Genomic DNA, 19,690 nt, shown 5'->3' with positions numbered 1-19,690 from the left:
GACTTTTGTCAACGGTGTTGTTATAAGCAGTTGTGTAGTTGTGCACTTGAGTTGCTTGGCAATAATAATGGGCTTGTTTGTGAAGAAAAAAATGTGGTGTTTTCTGGTCACATTTTTTCGGTGTTATCTGTTAAATGATGCGACATGATTCCACAAATTTTCACTTAAATATGTAGGGATATTTTTGCAGTATTTTTGCAGAAAAATGTTGGCCTAGCCACTTTTACTTATAACCAGCCACACAGCAATTTCTGCCTACGCTGCTACAGAGACGATGACCAGAGAGACATTGAGCAGAGCAAACAACCTCTTGGCTGAACCTGTCTAGACCAGTGTCCTCTACATGCAGTCATCAACAAGAGAACAAGACAACAGTAGCAACACAAATGTTACTGTTTGCTTTATCTGTAACCAACCTGCTTACATCCCCTGAAGAAAGACAGAGGGAGGAAAATCAATGCTCCAGGCCAATTATATTGTCAAAGAGATGCAATAAATGCACTTACCTTCAACCTCGCTGGCTTCTCACGATCCCAGGGTCTGGTAATTGGAGAAAGGAGGGATGGAAGGAGGGATTAAAGGAGGAGAAGATGACAAGATGATGAGTTTCATTACAAAAGGACATGACAGCATAGGTTGAATTACATGAGTTCCTTTGTTACCACACCAACTCAAAGATGCCTGTAATCAAACACATTGGCCGTTGGGTGGGATACTGCAGATCTGAATATAATGTTAGATATATGTGAGCAGAAACACAGAGGTTGTCGGTCTGTTATAATACTGCTACAATACTGCATCTTCTCAATAAGGGACATAGGACTTGGGTCCATGAATGTATGCTTTACTGTCAATGTATTTGTTCTGGTATTGGTTGAAGCACCTCTAAATAAAGATGTTTCAAAGTAAATTGAAACGTTATCATAATGACTACAAACTACAAACAAAAAACTAACGTACATAGCTATTTTTAGACAACTCGTGGTGCAATGTTTGAGTGTTATCCCGAATGATTGCCATGAACAATTATAATAGGATTTGGTTCAGCAGTTGGGCAAATAAAATATTTACTCTCACCTACTATAATGTTTTTATAATTCACAATGCATCATGATGAATTTATTTTTTTGAGGTTCTATACGACATATCAAAGCATAAAGGCCTTGGATAAAAGCTAAGCATTTTGGAAAGGAAATGTTGAGGAATGGAAAGATAATCTTGGAATAACACTATTGATAAGTGCCTAAAATGGAACGTAGTGGCTGTACAGTAGCTGTACAGTGGCTGTACAGTAGCATGCTAAAAATTACCTCAGAGCTTAGGCTTCACAGTGCTGTATGTGTTTTGACTGACAGACAAAGCATGAAATTGCCCCCATCTCTCCCGCTAATTGGTAATTGGTCAACTTTTGCAAATTTTTAGTTGTCTGAGTGAGGGAAATGCAGAAAGATTAAACATTGAAGATTATAATAAATACCACTTTGATGTCATACAAGCAAGCCAAACAACCGTGAGTCCAAATGTGCACTTCACATTTCCATATCATAAAACTCATGTTAGTCAACATTTATGGCCACTATGATGACATGGCGTCGTACAGAATGTTTTGAACAGAATGAGCCTATATTTGTCTATTGTGAAGAGAATTCACAGCGGAACACGCACCTGAATGCACGGACCTGAATGCACACGTTAATACGTGCGAAAAGTACAGTAAAAGTAAAATGCACATAAAATCACCAGTGTAATGTTTGTATCCAGTAGTATGTCATGTGAACTGTGTCCTCAACTTTGACCTAATAATTTCCCCATGATTTCCAAACTATTCAATTTCAATTAATACCACGCTTATGCATTTCATATTTCTTATGTCCATATCCATATCCATATAGGCCAATTCCCACGAGTGTAAAGTGTTCATACGACAAAATGACAATGGGATGCATAGCTGCCGTTTTACGGGATCCTGACAAATGTTTTGTTGTTGCTGATCTTTTAACTTTTTTTGTACATAATGTTTCCGCCAACCGGACATTAAGAACTAATATACTATGTTTTTCAGAGTCATGGTGGAACAAGGACATGGATAATATACAGTTAGCTGAGTTTTCCATGCATCGGCAAGACAGAACAGCATCGTCCGGTAAGATCCGTGGAGGCGGGGTGTGTTTCTTTGTCAGCAAAGACTGGTGCGAAATCTCTAATATTAAAAACCTGTTAAGGATATGGCAGACATACGGGGCGTATCTCTTTGGAGAGATTGGGTACCCCTAGTAAACTGAAAAAAAAATCTGTCAAAAATTGCTAATATATGCAAATAAAAATTATTATTGGATAGAAAACACTCTAAAGATTCTAAAACCGTTGGAATTATGTCTGTAAGTATAGCAGAACTCACAGGGCAGGCATTCTTCCAAACTAGTTTTTGTGGCCATGAAAGTTGGAGCAACTTTGAACTCAATGCCCCCCACCCTTCCCAACCAGTTATGATTCTGGGGAGACTTTCTATCTCTTCCGCTAGATGTCCTCTTTCAGTAGAGCTTTGAATCGTTCAAATCCCGCGAGAATTGACCCTATGGGAGTGAAATTAGTGCGTGCCACGAGAAAATAGGCTGTGCGTAGGGGCGCGAATTGGTCCCAGCCATTCCTTTGTTCCAGCACTCAAGAGAAGGGCAGACGATGGCCGATTGAATTGAAGTTTGTTTTGCGTGTCTAAAACATCATAAAGCTTGCTTCTGCACTTAGTTTGACCTGTTTAGTCGACATATAATATGTAATTTTGAAGTTTTGATGCGCAACTTTTCTGGACCAGAGGACGTTTTGGGTGCATTTCAGCTGATGTTATTAGCAGTAGCTAATGCAAAGACGCAAGACTTGAAACCAAACAATGTATTGGATAAGTATGAAGCCTTCCAGAACATTCTGAACGAAGACCATCGAAGGTAAGGGAATATTTATGCTTAAATCTGTGTTTCTGTTGACTCCAACATTACGTAGAAATGTAGCTTGGAACTGAGCGCTGTCTCAGCATATTGAATAGTGTGCGATTTCTGTAACGTTAAAAATAAATCTAACAAAGCGGTTGCATAAAGAAGCAGTGTATCTTTCTAACTATATGTAGAACATGTATATTTAGTCAAAGTTTATGATGTCTATTTACGTTATCTTGCCGCGCTACCTAGATTTCCTGCGGGCATTTTTGAGTAATTTCTGAACATGAACTCACTGTGAATGGACATTTATGGATATAAATGGCATATTATTGAAAAAAAAAATATGTACTGTGTAACATGTCATATTACTGTCATCTGATGAAGATTTTCAAAAGGTTAGTGAACGATTTATTTTTTAATCCTGCGTTTGTTGATTGCATGTTTTGGCTATTCAAATGAGCTGTGTCTGGTGGTGGTTTTACATATATATGTGCTATGTTTTCGCCGTAAAACATTTTAGAAATCTGACTTGCTGGCTAGATGAACAAGGTGTTTATCTTTCATTTGAGCTATTGGACTTGTTAATGTGTGGAGGTTAAATATTTTTAAGAATATTTTTGCGTTCCATGCGCCGCCGTTTCAGCTGAACGTGGGAGGGTAGGTTCCCAGCTGGGAACCAATATCGTAGACAGGTTAAGGAAGTCTCAAGGTTCTGCTCGCCTGAGTTCGAATACCTCATGAGAAGCTGTAGACCACACTATTTAACAAGAGAGTTTTCATCTAGCTCTCTATTTACCACCACAAACCAATGCTGGCACAAAACCGCACTCATTGAAAGGTGTAGGGCCATAAGCAAATAAGAAAATATTCATCCAGAGGCAGAGTCCTAATGGCCAGTGATTTTAATGCAGGAAAACTGAAATCCGTTTTTGCTAATTTCTACCAGCATGTTACCTGTTAAGCTGTAGTAAAAATAAATCTACACCACCTTTACTCCACACACGGAGATGCATACAAGCTATCCCTCACCCTCCATTTGTCAAATCTCACCATAACTCCATCCTCCTGATTCCTGTTTACAAGCAAAAACACTAACAGGAAATACAAGTGACGCCCTCGATATGGAAGTGGTCCGACGAAGCGGATGCTAAGCCACAGGACTGTTTCGCTAGCACAGACTGGAATATGTTCCTGTATTCATCCGATGGCATTGAGAAGTTTATCACATCAGTAACCGGCTTCATTAATAAGTGCATTGACGACGTCGTCCCCACAGTGACAGTACGTACATACCCCAACCAGAAGCAATGGATTACAGGCAACATCCGCACTGAAATAAAACCTAGAGCTGCCGTTGTTGAGTAGATGGACGCTAATCCGGACGCTTATAAGAAATCCCGCTACACCCTCCGACGAACCATCAAACAAGCAAAGCGTCAACACAGGACACAAGATCGAATTCTACTACACTGGCTCTAATGCTCATCAAATGTGGCAGGGCTTACAAACTATCATGGATTACAAAGGGAACCCCAGCAGAGAGCTGTGACGTGAACCTACCAGACGAGCTAAATGCATTCTATGCTCACTTTGAAGGTAGCAACACTGAACCATGCATGAGAGCACCAGCTGTTCCGGACGACTGTGCGATCACGCTCTCTGTAGCCCATGTGAGTAACACCTAACAGGTTAACATTCACAAGGCCACACACGCATACTCAGAGAATGCACTGACCCGCTGGCAAGTGTCTTCACTGACATTTTGAACCTCTCCCTGACTCAGTCTGTAATGTCTATGTGTTTCAAGCAGACCACCATAATCCATGTGCTCAAGAACGCCATGGTAATGTGTCTAATTGACTACCGCCCTTTAGCACTCACATCTGTAGCCATGAACTGCAAATGAAAGGCTGGTCATGGCTCACATTAACACCATCATCCCAGAAACCCTAGACCCACTCCAATTCACATATCACCCAATCTGATCCACAGCTGGTGAAATTTCTATTTTCCTGACCATGCTGTTCATAGACTACAGATCAGAGTTCAACACTATAGTGCCCTCCAAGCTCATCACTAAGCTCATCACTGAACAACTCCCTCTGCAACACATCCGCCAACACATGACCCTCAACACAGGAGCCACTCTAGGGTGCGTGCTTAGTCCCTTCCTGTACTCCCTGTTCACCCACGACTGCGTGGCCGCGTACAACTCCAACACCATCATCAAGTTTGCTGATGACACGACGGTGGAGGGCCTGATCACCAATGACAATGAGACAGCCTACAGGGAGGAGGTCAGAGACCTGACAGTGTGGTGCCATCCCTATCAAGCTGCACCATTGAGAGCATATTGACTGGCTGCATGACCGCTTGGTATGGCAGCTGCTCAGCATCAGACAGCAAGGTGCTACAGAGGCTAGTGCTTACAACCCAGTACATCATTGGGGCTGAACTCCCTGCCATCCAGGACCTCTATTTTATTTTTGTTTTATTTCACCTTTATTTAACTAGGCAAGTCAGTTAAGAAGAAATTCTTATTTACAATGACTGCCTACCCCAGCCAAACCCTCCCCTAATCCAGACAACGCTGAGCCAATTGTGCGCCGCCCTATGGGACTTCCGATCACGGCCGGTTGTGATACAGCCTCTAGCACTGAGATGCAGTGCCTTAGACCGCTGTGCCAGTCGGTGTCAGAGGAAGGCCCTAAGTCAGACTGTTCTCTCTGCCATAGGACTGCTAAATAGTTAGTCCGGCTAGCTATTGGTTAACTACACACTATCTTGCATTGACCTTTTTTCATTAACTCTTTTTGAATCTATGCACACACACTGGACTCTACCAACACACTCACACATAATTACACTGACACTCAAATACATATACACACACACACACACACACACACACACACACACACACACACTCACTCACACATTACACAAACTCACAGGCACGCAATCGCCACACACACACTTCCACATTCATCACATATACTGCTGCTATTGTCTATTATCTATCCTATTGCCTCGTTACTTTACCCCAACCTACAGTATAAGTACATATCTACCTACATTTCTCATACCCATGCACATCGGATGGGTAATGGTACCCCATGTATATAGCCAAGCAACAGTACCTTTGATCATTGTGTATTTATTCCTCGTGCTACAATGCTTATTATTCTATTATTCTATATTTTTTTTATTGGATTCTGCATTGTTGGTAAGCATTTCACTGTTAGTCTACACCTGTTGTTTACGAAGCATGTGCCAATAACAATTTGATTTGTTTTGATTTGACATGTTAATGACCAAGCAGTGGGTAATTAGAGGCGATGAGAGACAAGAACAATAGCCCATGTCTACCTGGAATAATGATCAGAGGGAATGGAAAGAAATGACGATGATAGAAAGGAAAATACATGTCAAAAAAAGCCATTGATCCGCAAAATAACTTGTAAACTAGTTAGGTGATGTGACCTTTCCCTGAATGCCTGGATCCTATTTCTCTTCCTGTCTCTCAAACTCTGAGTACATTTTTTATGAAAGGGACGACGAATGCTTCTTTTACCGTGTAAAGGACTGATCATATTGGGGGGTGTTGATTGAACACATGCCCAAATACCCTCAGTCTCTCCTCTACTTAAAGAGGACACAGTTGAGCTAAAGCGAATATCCATTTATCACGACATCTATGTAGCCGCCCGGCGGGCAGGGAGAGATGAGAGCTGGCAATACAGCTGACGGACTGGCAAAAGCCTGCTATTACCCAAGCACAGGCCCCTGTCTCCCCAATGAGCTTCCCCCTGCCTTCCCTTGCCTTGCTTTGCCTTCCCAAGCTGATTGTCGCATAGGTGACAATGAGGCGCAGGGCGACTGATAGTGACGGTAATTAAAAGGGTTGATTCAATTGACGGAAGGAGGGCACCCAGGGAGAGAACAACATTCAGCAGAGAGAGGGAGGGATAGAGAGGCAGAGTGGTAAAGCAGGAATCATGTCAGATCACTCCTCGAGTTAACGGGAGAGCCAGATAAATACTTTTTCCTCAAGTCACTTCAATTGGGGCAAAATCTTTAGAGGGCTGCCATCACAGAAGACCTAGAAAACTGTAAATCTGCGGGAATGATGGTTGCCCATTCCATTGAATGCCAACAAGGTAGTAACAATGTAAATCTGAACATTTGAGGGTGATGCTTCCCAAGTGTCTATTGCATTTGACAACTCAACAACTTGTATTTAAATCAATTACAACGCCAATATTAGCCCTAATTAAAAGTGATGCGTTTGTTTTTGGCTTCAGTTTTCAGAAGCTGGACAGATCTTAGAGTTAAATTAATTTGACATTGTGTCTTTTATGTCCAAATACAAACTGACACTACGATAACAATTTTTTTCAGTTCTATTTATTCATTCATTACACTCATACAGAACATCTGATGTGATAACTCAAAATGAAAATATTTTGTTGATTCTTCTGCTTGTAGTAAATAAATTAGATCAAGGGAAGTGCCAGTCGCTGTATGCTTGTATTATTATACCAATGACAGTAAGTGCTTTGTGAGAGTCCTTTTGGCACACAAAGCACTATGGTACATTTCCATACTAATCTCTCTGTACATATGCCCCGGCATACACAATGTTAGCACTGCAGCATTTAACCCTTTTTTTACAGATGGAAGGAGAAGAAACAGCAGGATAACTTTTAGACTAGAACCAACAAAACTCAACCCAAACCAGCATAAGTCACACTGGACAGTGGGTCACCTTGATCCAACTTCCAGTCACATAAATGATGTGATGTCAAACTTAAGAACTTCTGTCCAAAAAAAATTCAGGCCCGGTACCACCGCTTCTGTGAAAGATTCAGCAGGCTACTGGCATTACAAACTTGGCTAACACACTACTGTAGCTCTGCTGGCATAACATGTATTGGTCACTTTTACACCTTTTGGAAGATGCTCTAAAGGAATGACGGAGTCCATCTATCATCTTAGCTCCTGGACCCTGTTCGCACATTTCAATGCTGTGGTCAGACAATGACCCAAGCCCTGCTCAGATGATCACTACCATTGTGTCACTGAGTTGTCATAGTGCTGCTGGAAATGTACATTGTCCCAGGGTCAATGGCAGTTATAATGTAAGCAACCACATTTATGTCCATCTAACACGCCTGAATACCTCTGAAGATTCTACAGCTATTGTATGCAATAATAATAACAAACCTGAGTTATACTGTTAGCACTGAGGCAGTTTGTCCTAGTAGGAAGTCCACCGTGTGCTGCTCACCTTCCACTATCATCTCAAACACAAATACCACTATCATGTCTAATTCTGATAATCCTCCCAGTAAAGCAATAAAAACAATCAAGAATCCCAAATGCAGCCTAAGAAACAAGGTTCATGAAATCGATAACTTGCTAGTAAGAGATAACGTTCATATATATATATATATATATATATATATATACACACACACACACACACACACAGTGGGGCAAAAAAAGTATTTAGTCAGCCACCAATTGTGCAAGTTCTCCCACTTAAAAAGATGAGAGAGGCCTGTAATTTTCATCATAGGTACACATCAACTATGACAGACAAAATGAGAGAAAAAAATCCAGAAAATCACATTGTAGGATTTTTTATGAATTTATTTGCAAATTATGGTGGAAAATAAGTATTTGGTCACCTACAAACAAGCAATATTTCTGGCGCTCACAGACCTGTAGCTTCTTCTTTAAGAGGCTCCTCTGTCCTCCACTCGTTACATGTATTAATGGCACCTGTTTGAACTTGTTATCAGTATAAAATACACCTGTCCAAAACCTCAAACAGTCACACTCCAAACTCACCTATGGCCAAGACCAAAGAGCTGTCAAAGGACACCAGAAACAAAATTGTAGACGTGCACCAGGCTGGGAAGACTGAATCTGCAATAGGTAAGCAGCTTGGTTTGAAGAAATCAACTGTGGGAGCAATTATTAGGAAATGGAAGACATACAAGACCACTCCCTCGATCTGGGGCTCCACGCAAGATCTCACCCCGTGGGGTCAAAATGATCACAACAACGGTGAGCAAAAATCCCAGAACCACACGGGGGGACCTAGTGAATGACCTGCAGAGAGCTGGGACCAAAGTAACAAAGCCTACCATCAGTAACACACTATGCCGCTAGGGACTCAAATCCTGCAGTGCCAGACGTGTCCCCCTGCTTAAGCCAGTACATGTCCAGACCCGTCTGAAGTTTGCTAGAGAGCATTTGGATGATCCAGAAGAAGATTGGCAGAATGTCATGTGGTCAGATGAAACCAAAATATAACTTTTTGGTAAAAACTCAACTCGTCGTGTTTGGAGGACAAAGAATGCTGAGTTGCATCCAAAGAACACCATACCTACTGTGAAGCATGGGGGTGGAAACATCATGCTTTGGGGCTGTTTTTCTGCAAAGGGACCAGGACGACTGATCTATGTAAAGGAAAGAATGAATGGGGCCATGTATCGTGAGATTTTGAGTGAAAACCTCCTTCCATCAGCAAGGGCATTGAAGATGAAACGTGGCTGGGTGTTTCAGCATGACAATGATCCCAAACACACCGCCCGGGCAACGAAGGAGTGGCTTCGTAAGAAGCATTTCAAGGTCCTGGAGTGGCCTAGCCAGTCTCCAGATCTCAACCCCATAGAAAATCTTTGGAGGGAGTTGAAAGTCCGTGTTGCCCAGCAACAGCCCCAAAAACATTGCTCTAGAGGAGATCTGCATGGAGGAATGGGCCAAAATATCAGCAACAGTGTGTGAATACCTTTTTCTCATTTTGTCTGTCGTAGTTGAAGTGTACCTATGATGAAAATTACAGGCCTCTCTCATCTTTTTAAGTGGGAAAACTTGCACAATTGGTGTCTGACTAAATACTTGTTTGTATATATATATTTGTATATATATATATATATATATATATATATATATATATATATATATATATATATATATATATATATACGGACTATCACTTAGATAATACCTTTGATGATACAAAGGTAGAACTACATGGTTTCAACATCTTCAGAAGAAACTGGAATGCCAATGGTGGAGGTGTTGCTGTGTATGTTCAAAGTCATATTCCTGTAAAGCTTGGAGAGGATATAATGTCAAATGCTGTTGAAGTAATATGGCTACAGGTACATCTGCCTCATCTTAAGCCCATTCTTCTGGGAAGCTGCTATAGACCACCAAGTGTTAACAGTCAGTATCTGGATAATATGTGTGAAATGCTTGATAATGTATGGATAATGTTTGTGATATCAACAGAGAGGTATATTTTCTGGGTGTGCCTTTCATCAAGCTTTCCACTCAAGAAAAAACGTCAAATTGTAACCAGTGCCTGCAACCTGGTTCAGGATGTCAGTCAACCTACCAGGGTATTTACAAACATCACAGGAATTAAATCATCCACATGTATTGATCACATCTTTACTAATGCTGCGGAAATCTGCTCTAAAGCAGTATCCAAATCAATTGGATGTAGTGATCATAATATAGTAGCCATATCTAAGAAAAGTTCCAAAGGCTGGGCCTAATAAAGTGTATCGGAGGTCGTACAATACGTTTTCTAGTGATTCCTATGTTGAAGATGTAAAATGTGCTGGTCTGTGGTGTGTAATGAGGAGCAACCAGACACTGCACTTGACACATTTATGAAATTGCTTATTCCAGTTATTAATGAGCATGCTCCCATGTAGAAAATGACTGTAAAGACTGTTAAATCCCTGTGGATTGATGTGGAATTGAACATTTGTTTGGTTGAGAGGGATGAGTCAAAAGGAATGGCAAATATATCTCGCTGCACAGCCGATTGGCAAGCATACTGTAAATTGAGAAATCATGTGACTAAACTGAACTAACAAGAAAAAACTCTGCTCTGAAAGAAAGATTAATTATGTAAAGAATGATAGTAAAACGTTTTGGAGCCCCTTAAATGACATATTGGGCAAAAAGGAAAACTCGACTTCATCATTCATTGAATCAGATGACTCATTTATCACAAAACCCACTGATTTTCCAACTACTTTGATTATTTTTGTCATTGGCAAGGTTAGCCAACTTAGACATGCTAAAAACAAACTCAGAACCTTCCAAATTGTGTCATTTTGAATTCTGTAACGTGAGTGTGGAATAGGTGAAACAATTATTGTTGTCTATCAACAATGACAAGCCACCTGGGTCTGAAAACTTAAATGGAAAATTAGTGAGGATAATAGCAGATGATATTGCCACTCCTATTTGCCATCTCTTCAGTCTAAGCCTACAGGAAAGTGTGTGCCCTCAGGCCAAGAATAGCAAAGCAGCCGCACTGTCTCAAACAACATCCTATTACTAACCTTTAGTAAACTTTTAGAAAAAAATGTGTTTGAACAGATACAATGCTATTTCACAGTAAACAAATTATCAATAGATTTTTCGGCACACGTATAGGGAAGGGCATTCAACATGTTTGACACTTGCACAAATGACTGATGATTGGCTGAGAGAAGTTGATAATAAAAATATTGTGGAAGCTGTTTTGTTAAATTTCAGTGCAGCTTTTGACATTATCAATCATAATCTGCTGATGGAAAAACGAATGTGTTATGGCTTTACATCCCCTATGATATTGTGGATCGAGAGTTAACTGTCTAACGGAACACAGAGGGTGTTCTTTAATGGAAGCCTCTCCAACATAATTCAGGTAGAGTCAGACGTTCCCCAGGGCAGCTGTCTAAGCCCCTTACTTTTTTCAATCTTTACTAATGACCTGCCATTGGCTCTGAGTAAAGCCTGTGTGTCTATGTATGCTGATGACTCAACACTATACGCACATGTACCAGCATTGCCTCCATCCCTCTTCTTGCCCCTACCTGGGCTCGGACCAGGGACCCTCTGCACACATCAACAACAGACACCCTCGAAGCATCGTTACCTATCACTCCACAAAAGCTGCAGCCCTTGCAGAACGAGTGACATCACCGATTGAAACGCTATCTCCACCCCGCTGATCCTCAACACTGGGGCCCCAGAAGTGTGCGTTCTCAGCCCTCTCCTGTACTCCCTGTTCACCCATGACTGCGTAGCCATGCACGCCTCCAACTCAATCATCAAGTTTGCAGATGACACTACAGTGGTAGGGTTGATTACCAACAACGACGAGACAGCCTACAGGGAGGAGGTGAGGGCCCTCGGAGTGTGGTGTCAGGAAAACAACCTCACACTCAATGTCAACAAAACAAAGGAGATGATCGTGGACTGCAGGAAACAGCAGAGGGAGCACCGCCCACATCCACATTGACGGGACAGTAATGGAGAAGGAGGAATGGTTTAAGTTCCTCTGCGTACACATCATGGACAAACTGAAATGGTCCACCCACACAGACAGTGTGATGAAGAAAGCGCAACAGCGCCTCTTCAACCTCAGGAGGCTGAAGAAATTTGTCTTGTCACCAAAAACACTCACAAACTTCTACAGATGCACAATCATGAGCATCCTGTCGGGCTGTATCACCACGTGGTACGGCAACTGCTCCGCCCACAACCGCAAGGCTCTCCAGAGGGTAGTGAGGTCTGCACAACGCATCACCGGGGGCAAACTACCTGCCCTCCAAGACACCTACAGCACCTGATGTCACAGGAAGGCCAAAAGATCATCAAGGACAACAACCACCCTGCCTGTTCACCCCGCTATCATCCAGAAGGCAAGGTCAGTACTGGTGCATCAAAGCGGGGACCGAGAGACTGAAAAACAGCTTCTATCTCAAGGCCATCAGACTGTTAATCAGCCATCACTAGCCACTTTAATAATAAACAATTGGATGTAATAAACATATCACTAGTCACTGTGAACAATGCCACTTTATATAATGTTTACATACCCTACATTACTCATCTCATATGTATACACTGTACTCCATGCCCATCTACTACATCTTGCCTATGCCGTTTGGCCATCGCTCATCCATATATTTATATGTACATATTCTTATTCATTCCTTCACACTTGTGTGTATAAGGTAGTTGTTGTGAAATTGTTAGATTACTTGTTAGATATTACTGCATGGTCGGTACTATAAGCACAAGCATTTCGCTACACTCGCATTAACTTCTCCTAACCATGTGTATGTGACCAATAAAATTCGATTTGATTTATTAGCACACACCCCACTAACTGGCAAGACATTTCACACCGGTTACACATACCCCTCAAGACATGCCACCAGAAGTCTCTTCACAGTCCAGAAGAGACTATGGGAGGTGCACAATACTACAGAGAGCCATGACTACATGGAACTCTATCCACATCAACTAACTCATGCAAGGAAGAGTAGCTGCTGTCTTGGTAGTAACTAATGGGGGTCCATAATAAATACAAATACAGTCATTATTGCTCATCTTTATGAAGGGTGTCAATAATTTCAGAGCCCACTGTTTATCAGTGTATGTGTGACGGCATTCCTCCTCCTCTACGGAGGACCAATGCGCAGCATGGTAGGTGTCCATAACGTTTCTTTACAGACATAAACTGAACACTACAAAACAATAAACGACCAAAACAGTACCGTGTGGCAACAAACACTCACACGGAAACAAACACCCACAACTCAAAAGTGAAACCCAGACTACCTATGTATGATTCTCAATCAGAAACAACTAACGACACCTGCCTCTAATTGAGAACCATACTGGGCTGAACTCAAAATCCCAACATTGAAAAACACACATAGACTGCCCACCCCAACTCATGCCCTGACCATACTAAATAAAGACAAAACAAAGGAAATAAAAGGTCAGAACATGACACAGTGCATTCGTTACAACTTAACCATTACAAAATGTATATTCAATCAAATGAGCCTCATGAAGCAAATTAGCAATAGAACATTTTGTTGGCCAATCTTGACGCTCTCTCATTGACCATACAAAAATTCCTAACTGGTCTAATTTTCAAGGACAGATTTTGGGCAGAGTAAACCCTCTCCCTTTGCCTCTTCCTCTCTGCTTCTATAGATGAAGGTTGTTTGAAAACTTGTTCCTCTACATTATAGAGTCTACAAGCTGCGACAATCTACACATTCCAAGTAGTAGAGCACAAGTCTGAGAACAATCAAATGTGTTGTGTCATTTACTTCAAAGCTAATGTAGACCTATCCATACCCCATCAGAAAGAAAGGCTGTAAATTCAAAGCATAGTGGTGATAATTCTTTATGATCTACTTGCATTATAATCCAATTAATCGAATAACTGTATTCTGGCTCTTCTCCATGTGACCAAATATAAGTAATGAGTACATGTTAAGAAATGCAATTAGATATGCTCCAATGCATATATAGCCTCCAGTTACCCATTCCTGACCTGATATGAAGAAATGTGACATTTACTGGGGACAAAATTTCCTATCATTGTTTACAATGCCATGCATTCTTACCAGCTGCTAAAGATAACGCACAAATATAATAATAGATCAACTCCCCACCATAAGTTAAAACATAAAACAGACGGGCTAAGCTAGGAAGTTGCGTTGGACTGAGACACCAAGACATAGAACATAGTTGAGGTAGGTGAGGCAGAGTGAGATACATGCCTAGAGCAATACAACCTTAATATATACAGTTGAAGTCGGAAGTTTACATGCACTTAGGTTGGAGTCATTAAAACTCGTTTTTCAACCACTCCACAAATGTATTGTTAACAAACTATAGTTTTGCCAAGTCGGTTAGGACATCTACTTTGTGCATGATACAAGTCATTTTTCCCAAAATTGTTTACGAAGTTAACCTGTCTACGATACTGGTTCCCAATTGGGAATCAACCCTCCCACGTTCAGCTGAAACGGTGGCGCATGGAACGCAAAAATATTCTTAAAAATATTTAACCTCCACACATTAACAAGTCCAATAGCTCAAATGAAAGATAAACACCTTGTTCATCTAGCCAGCAAGTCAGATTTCTAAAATGTTTTACGGCGAAAACATAGCACATATATATGTAAAACCACCACCAGACACAGCTCATTTGAATAGCCAAAACATGCAATCAACAAACGCAGGATTAAAAAATAAATCGCTCACTAACCTTTTGAAAATCTTCATCAGATGACAGTAATATGACATGTTACACAGTACATTTTTTTTCTTCTCAATAATATGCCATTTATATCCATAAATGTCCATTTACAGTGAGTTCACGTTCAGAAATTACTCAAAAATGCCCGCAGGAAATCTATGTAGCGCGGCAAGATAACGTAAATAGACATCATAAACTTTGACTAAATATACATGTTCTACATATAGTTAGAAAGATACACTGCTTCTTTATGCAACCGCTGTGTTAGATTTATTTTTAACGTTACAGAAATCGCACACTATTCCATATGCTGAGACAGCGCTCAGTTCCAAGCTACATTTCTACGTAATGTTGGAGTCAACAGAAACACAGATTTAAGCATAAATATTCCCTTACCTTCGATGGTCTTCGTTCAGAATGTTCTGGAAGGCTTCCTACTTACCCAATACATCGTTTGGTTTCAAGTCTTGCGTCTTTGTATTAGCTACTGCTAATAACATCAGCTGAAATGCACCCAAAACGTCCTCTGGTCCGGAAAAGTTGCGCATCAAAACTTCAAAATTACATATTATATGTCGACTAAACAGGTCAAACTAAGTGCAGAAGCAAGCTTTATGATGTTTTAGACACGCAAAACAAACTTCAATTCAATCGGCCATCGTCTGCCCTTCTCCTGAGTGCTGGAACAAAGGAATGGCTGGGACCAATTCGCGCCCCTACGCACAGCCTATTCTCTCGTGGCACGCACTAATTTCACTCCCATAGGGTCAATTCTCGCGCGATTTGAAAGATTCAAAGCTCTACTGAAAGAGGACATCTAGCGGAAGAGATAGAATCATAACTGGTTGGGAAGGGTGGGGGCCATGACGTCAAAGTTGCTCCAACTTTCATGGCCACAAAAACTAGTTTGGAAGAATGCCTGCCCTGTGAGTTCTGCTATACTTACAGACATAATTCCAACGGTTTTAGAATCTTTAGAGTGTTTTCTATCCAATAATAATTTTTATTTGCATATATTAGCAATTTTTGACAGATTTTTTTTCCAGTTTACTAGGGGTACCCAATCTCTCCAAAGGGGGCGTATGTCTGCCATATCCTTAACAGGTTCATACACTAAGTTGACTATGCCTATAAACAGCTTGGAAAATTCCTGAAAATTATGTCATGGCCTGAAGGTACCACGTAAATCTATACAAACAATAGTACGCAAGTATAAACACCATGGGACCACGCAGCTGTCATACCACTCAGGCAGGAGAAGCGTTCTGTCTCCTAGAGATGAACGTACTTTGGTGCGAGAAGTGCAAATCAAACCCAGAACAACAGCAAAGGACTTGTGAAGATGCTGGAGGAAACAGGTACCAAAGTATCTATATCCACAGTAAAAACGAGTCCTATATCGACATAACCTGAATGGCCACTCAGCAAGGAAAAGCCACTGCTCCAAAATCACCATAAAAAAGCCAGACTAAGGGTTGCAACTGCACATGGGGACAAAGATCGTACTTTTTGGAGAAATGGTCTGTTGAAACAAAAATATAACTGACCATCAATATGTTTGGAAAAAAAAGGGGGAGGCTGGCAAGCCGAAGAACACCATCCCAACCGTGAAGCACGGGGGTAGCAGCATCATGTTGTGGGGGTGCTTTGCTGTAGGATGGACTGGTGCACTTCACAAAATAGATGGCATCATGAGGGAGGAAAATTATGTGGATATATTGAAGCAAATGGGTCTTCCAAATGGACAATGACCCCAAGCATACTTCCAAAGTTGTGGCAAAATGGCTTAAGGACAACAAAGTCAAGGTATTGGAGTGGCCATCACAAAGCCCTGACCTCAATCCTATGGAACATCTGTGGCCAGAACTGAAAAAGCGTGTGCGAGCAAGCTGACCTACAAACCTGACTCAGTTACACCAGCTCTGTCAGGAGGAATGGGCCAAAATTCCCCCAATTTATTGTGGGAAGCTTGTGGAAGGCTATCCAGAACGTTTGACCCAATTTTTGAACAATTTAAAGGCAATGCTACCAAATACTAATTGAGTGTATGTAAACTTCTGACCCACTGGGAATGTGATGAAAGAAATAAACGCTGAAATAAATCATAAATCTGACATTTCATCTTCTTAAAATAAAGTGGTGATCCTAACTGACCTAAGACAGGGAATTTGTATTAGGATTAAATGTCAGGAATTGGGGAAAACTGAGTTTAAATGTAATTGGCTAAGGTGTATGTAAACTTCTGACTTCAACTGTAGTTTCTAAATTGGTTGTCATAAATGTCATTGTTTCTTTCTTAATGAATGAGAGTTGGTATTTTTCCCTCACTGTCTTGTAAACCAAAACTGACATTTGAGCTATAGGCTTCTGGACTTTACTTTGAAACCTGGGCTAGTGGGCTTCATATTGTACACTTACAGACCACGGTAAATTTCAGTCACCTCATGTCAAAGAGGGTAGGCTTACCATGGCCTTTTCACAACTGGATATTCTCAATTCCTTTTTCCTCTCTCCTCTCTCCTCTGTCCTCTCTGGTCTTCTTTTGAAAAAGAAGTAACATATACGCCAGGGGTTGAGGGGGAGACCTCTGTATGTGTGTAAACACCTGTTTTGAGTGTTGTGCCCTTCAGACACTATCAGAAGGCGGGAAACCGCCTATGCTCAGACTCCTCCTGTCTGGGCCCCACCTGGCTATCTGAGATTCTGAGAATAGAACTGGTTTTCTGAGAACACAAGGCTGCCGCGGGCCTGATGAAAACAGCCACCTGTCAGAAGATGCTTAGACTCGTTCACCTTGTTATGACACTATACTTGTGATGAAAGGTCAAGTTTTGGTCAAACCCACTTCTGAGCTTTTAATTGCTGACAAGATGGTTGCTGCTGTCAGGGGGAGGTTAGATTTATTAAAATGTTGTTGCCAGGGAAAGTCACGCAAGGAGGACTGGGGAGGCTATATGAGTTACAGGGTGTCTTAGACATTTTGCAAAACCTGGGGAGAGCTGTCATATACTGTACTCTGTACCAACTTCTGCCTACAATTGTATTACTAACGGATAATTTTGATACTTAAACAAAGAATCTGTGTTTCCTTTCTACTACTAATATACGGTATATATATACGTTTGATAATGATATAGACCTGATCATCTGTTGAAGAAATTGACTAACAGAGTCAGGAAGCAGATGCAGAAGGTGAGTTTAATATGTAACAGATGCAAAAGACTAGGTGGGTCTAATAATGGGGTGCAGGTGTGTGTAATGATGGTTGCCAGATGTGAGAAATGATTGGTTACCAGGACGGTAGTTAGTAAACCGACAACGTCGAATGCAGGAACGGGGTAGCGAGAGTAGACGAGACAAAAACCATATGTAGCTAGCTGGTTCCCCTTTTGCTGCAAAAACAGCCTCCACTCTTCTGGGAAGGTTGTCCACTAGATGTTAGAGCATTGCTTTGGGGACTTGCTTCCATTCAGCCACAAGAGCATTAGTGAGGTCGGGAGCTGATGTTGAGCGATAAGACCTGGCTCATGGTCGCCGTTCCAATTCATCCCAAAGGTGTTTGTTTGTGTTGAGGTCAGGGCTCTGTGCAGTTTTTCCACACCGATCTCGACAAACCATTTCTGAATGGACCATGCTTTGTGCATAGGGGCATTGTCATGCTGAAACAGGAAAGGGCCTTCCCCAAACTGTTGCCACAAAGTTGGAAGCACAGAATCATGTAGAATGTAGTTTGTTGTGTCTGGACTATCATTAAATGTGAAGATTTATTTTATCAAATCAATTCTCTACGTGTAATTATTAGTATGGGATTAAACTAATCATGTAAACTTTAATTAACTAGGAAGTCGGGGCACCATGGGATAATGTTTATATAGTCTCTATTTCCCGAATCAACTCTTCAGCTATTTTCATATCTTATCGATTAGTCATCTACTAATGTATGATTATTAAATCATCAGTTCTCATTTCGGAACGTCGCAAACCCTTGGATAACTGCACGAACCCTAGCCTAAATGATGAATCAGCGATATATAAACTGACTTAATTATTTATTTCCACTATTCTGGACTGTTCTGACTTCTACAAATACCTAGGTGTCTGGCTAGACTGGAAACTCTCCTTCCAGACTCACATTAAACATCTCCAATCCAAATTAAATCTAGAATCGGCTTCCTATTTCATAACAAAGCATCCTTCACTCATGCTGCTAAACATATCCTCGTAAAACTGACCATCCTACCGATCCTCAACTTCAGCGATGTAATTTACAAAATAGCTTCCAACCCTTTACTCAACAAATTGGATGCAGTCTATCACAGTGCCATCCGTTTTGTCACCAAAGTCCCATATCCTACCCACCACAGCGACCTGTATGCTCTCGTTGGCTGGCCCTCGCTTCATACTCGTCGCCAAACCCACTGGTTCCAGGTCATCTACAAGTCTCTGCTAGGTAAAGCTCCGCCTTTTCTCAGCTCACTGGTCACCATAACAACACCCAGCAGGTATATCTCACTGGTCACTCCCAAAGCCAATTCTTCCTTTGGCCGCCTCTCCTTCCAGTTCTCTACTGCCAATGATTGGAACGAACTGCAAAAATCTCTGAAGCTGGAGACTCTTACCTCCCTCACTAGCTTTAAGCACCAGCTGTCAGAGCAGCTCTCAGATC

At 41.3% G+C, this 19,690-nt stretch overlaps 1 protein-coding gene across 1 annotated transcript in view; it reads left to right on the top strand.

Moving 5' to 3' along the window:
• Positions 1–2,801: 2,801 nt before the first annotated feature.
• Positions 2,802–19,690, top strand: part of ptprga (protein tyrosine phosphatase receptor type Ga) — a 327,026-nt gene continuing 310,137 nt past the window's right edge. The window contains exon 1 of the mRNA XM_090241146.1: positions 2,802–2,942. The gene's annotated coding sequence lies outside the window, so the exon portion shown is untranslated. The remainder of the gene's footprint in view (positions 2,943–19,690) is intronic.

This window comes from Oncorhynchus mykiss, chromosome 7 (assembly GCF_057628025.1).
Source record: "Oncorhynchus mykiss isolate SJ-2025 chromosome 7, ASM5762802v1, whole genome shotgun sequence".
Taxonomy (NCBI): domain Eukaryota; kingdom Metazoa; phylum Chordata; class Actinopteri; order Salmoniformes; family Salmonidae; genus Oncorhynchus; species Oncorhynchus mykiss.
The sequence above is the reverse complement of the archived record's forward strand: the minus strand, read 5'-3'. Positions and strand labels throughout refer to the sequence as shown.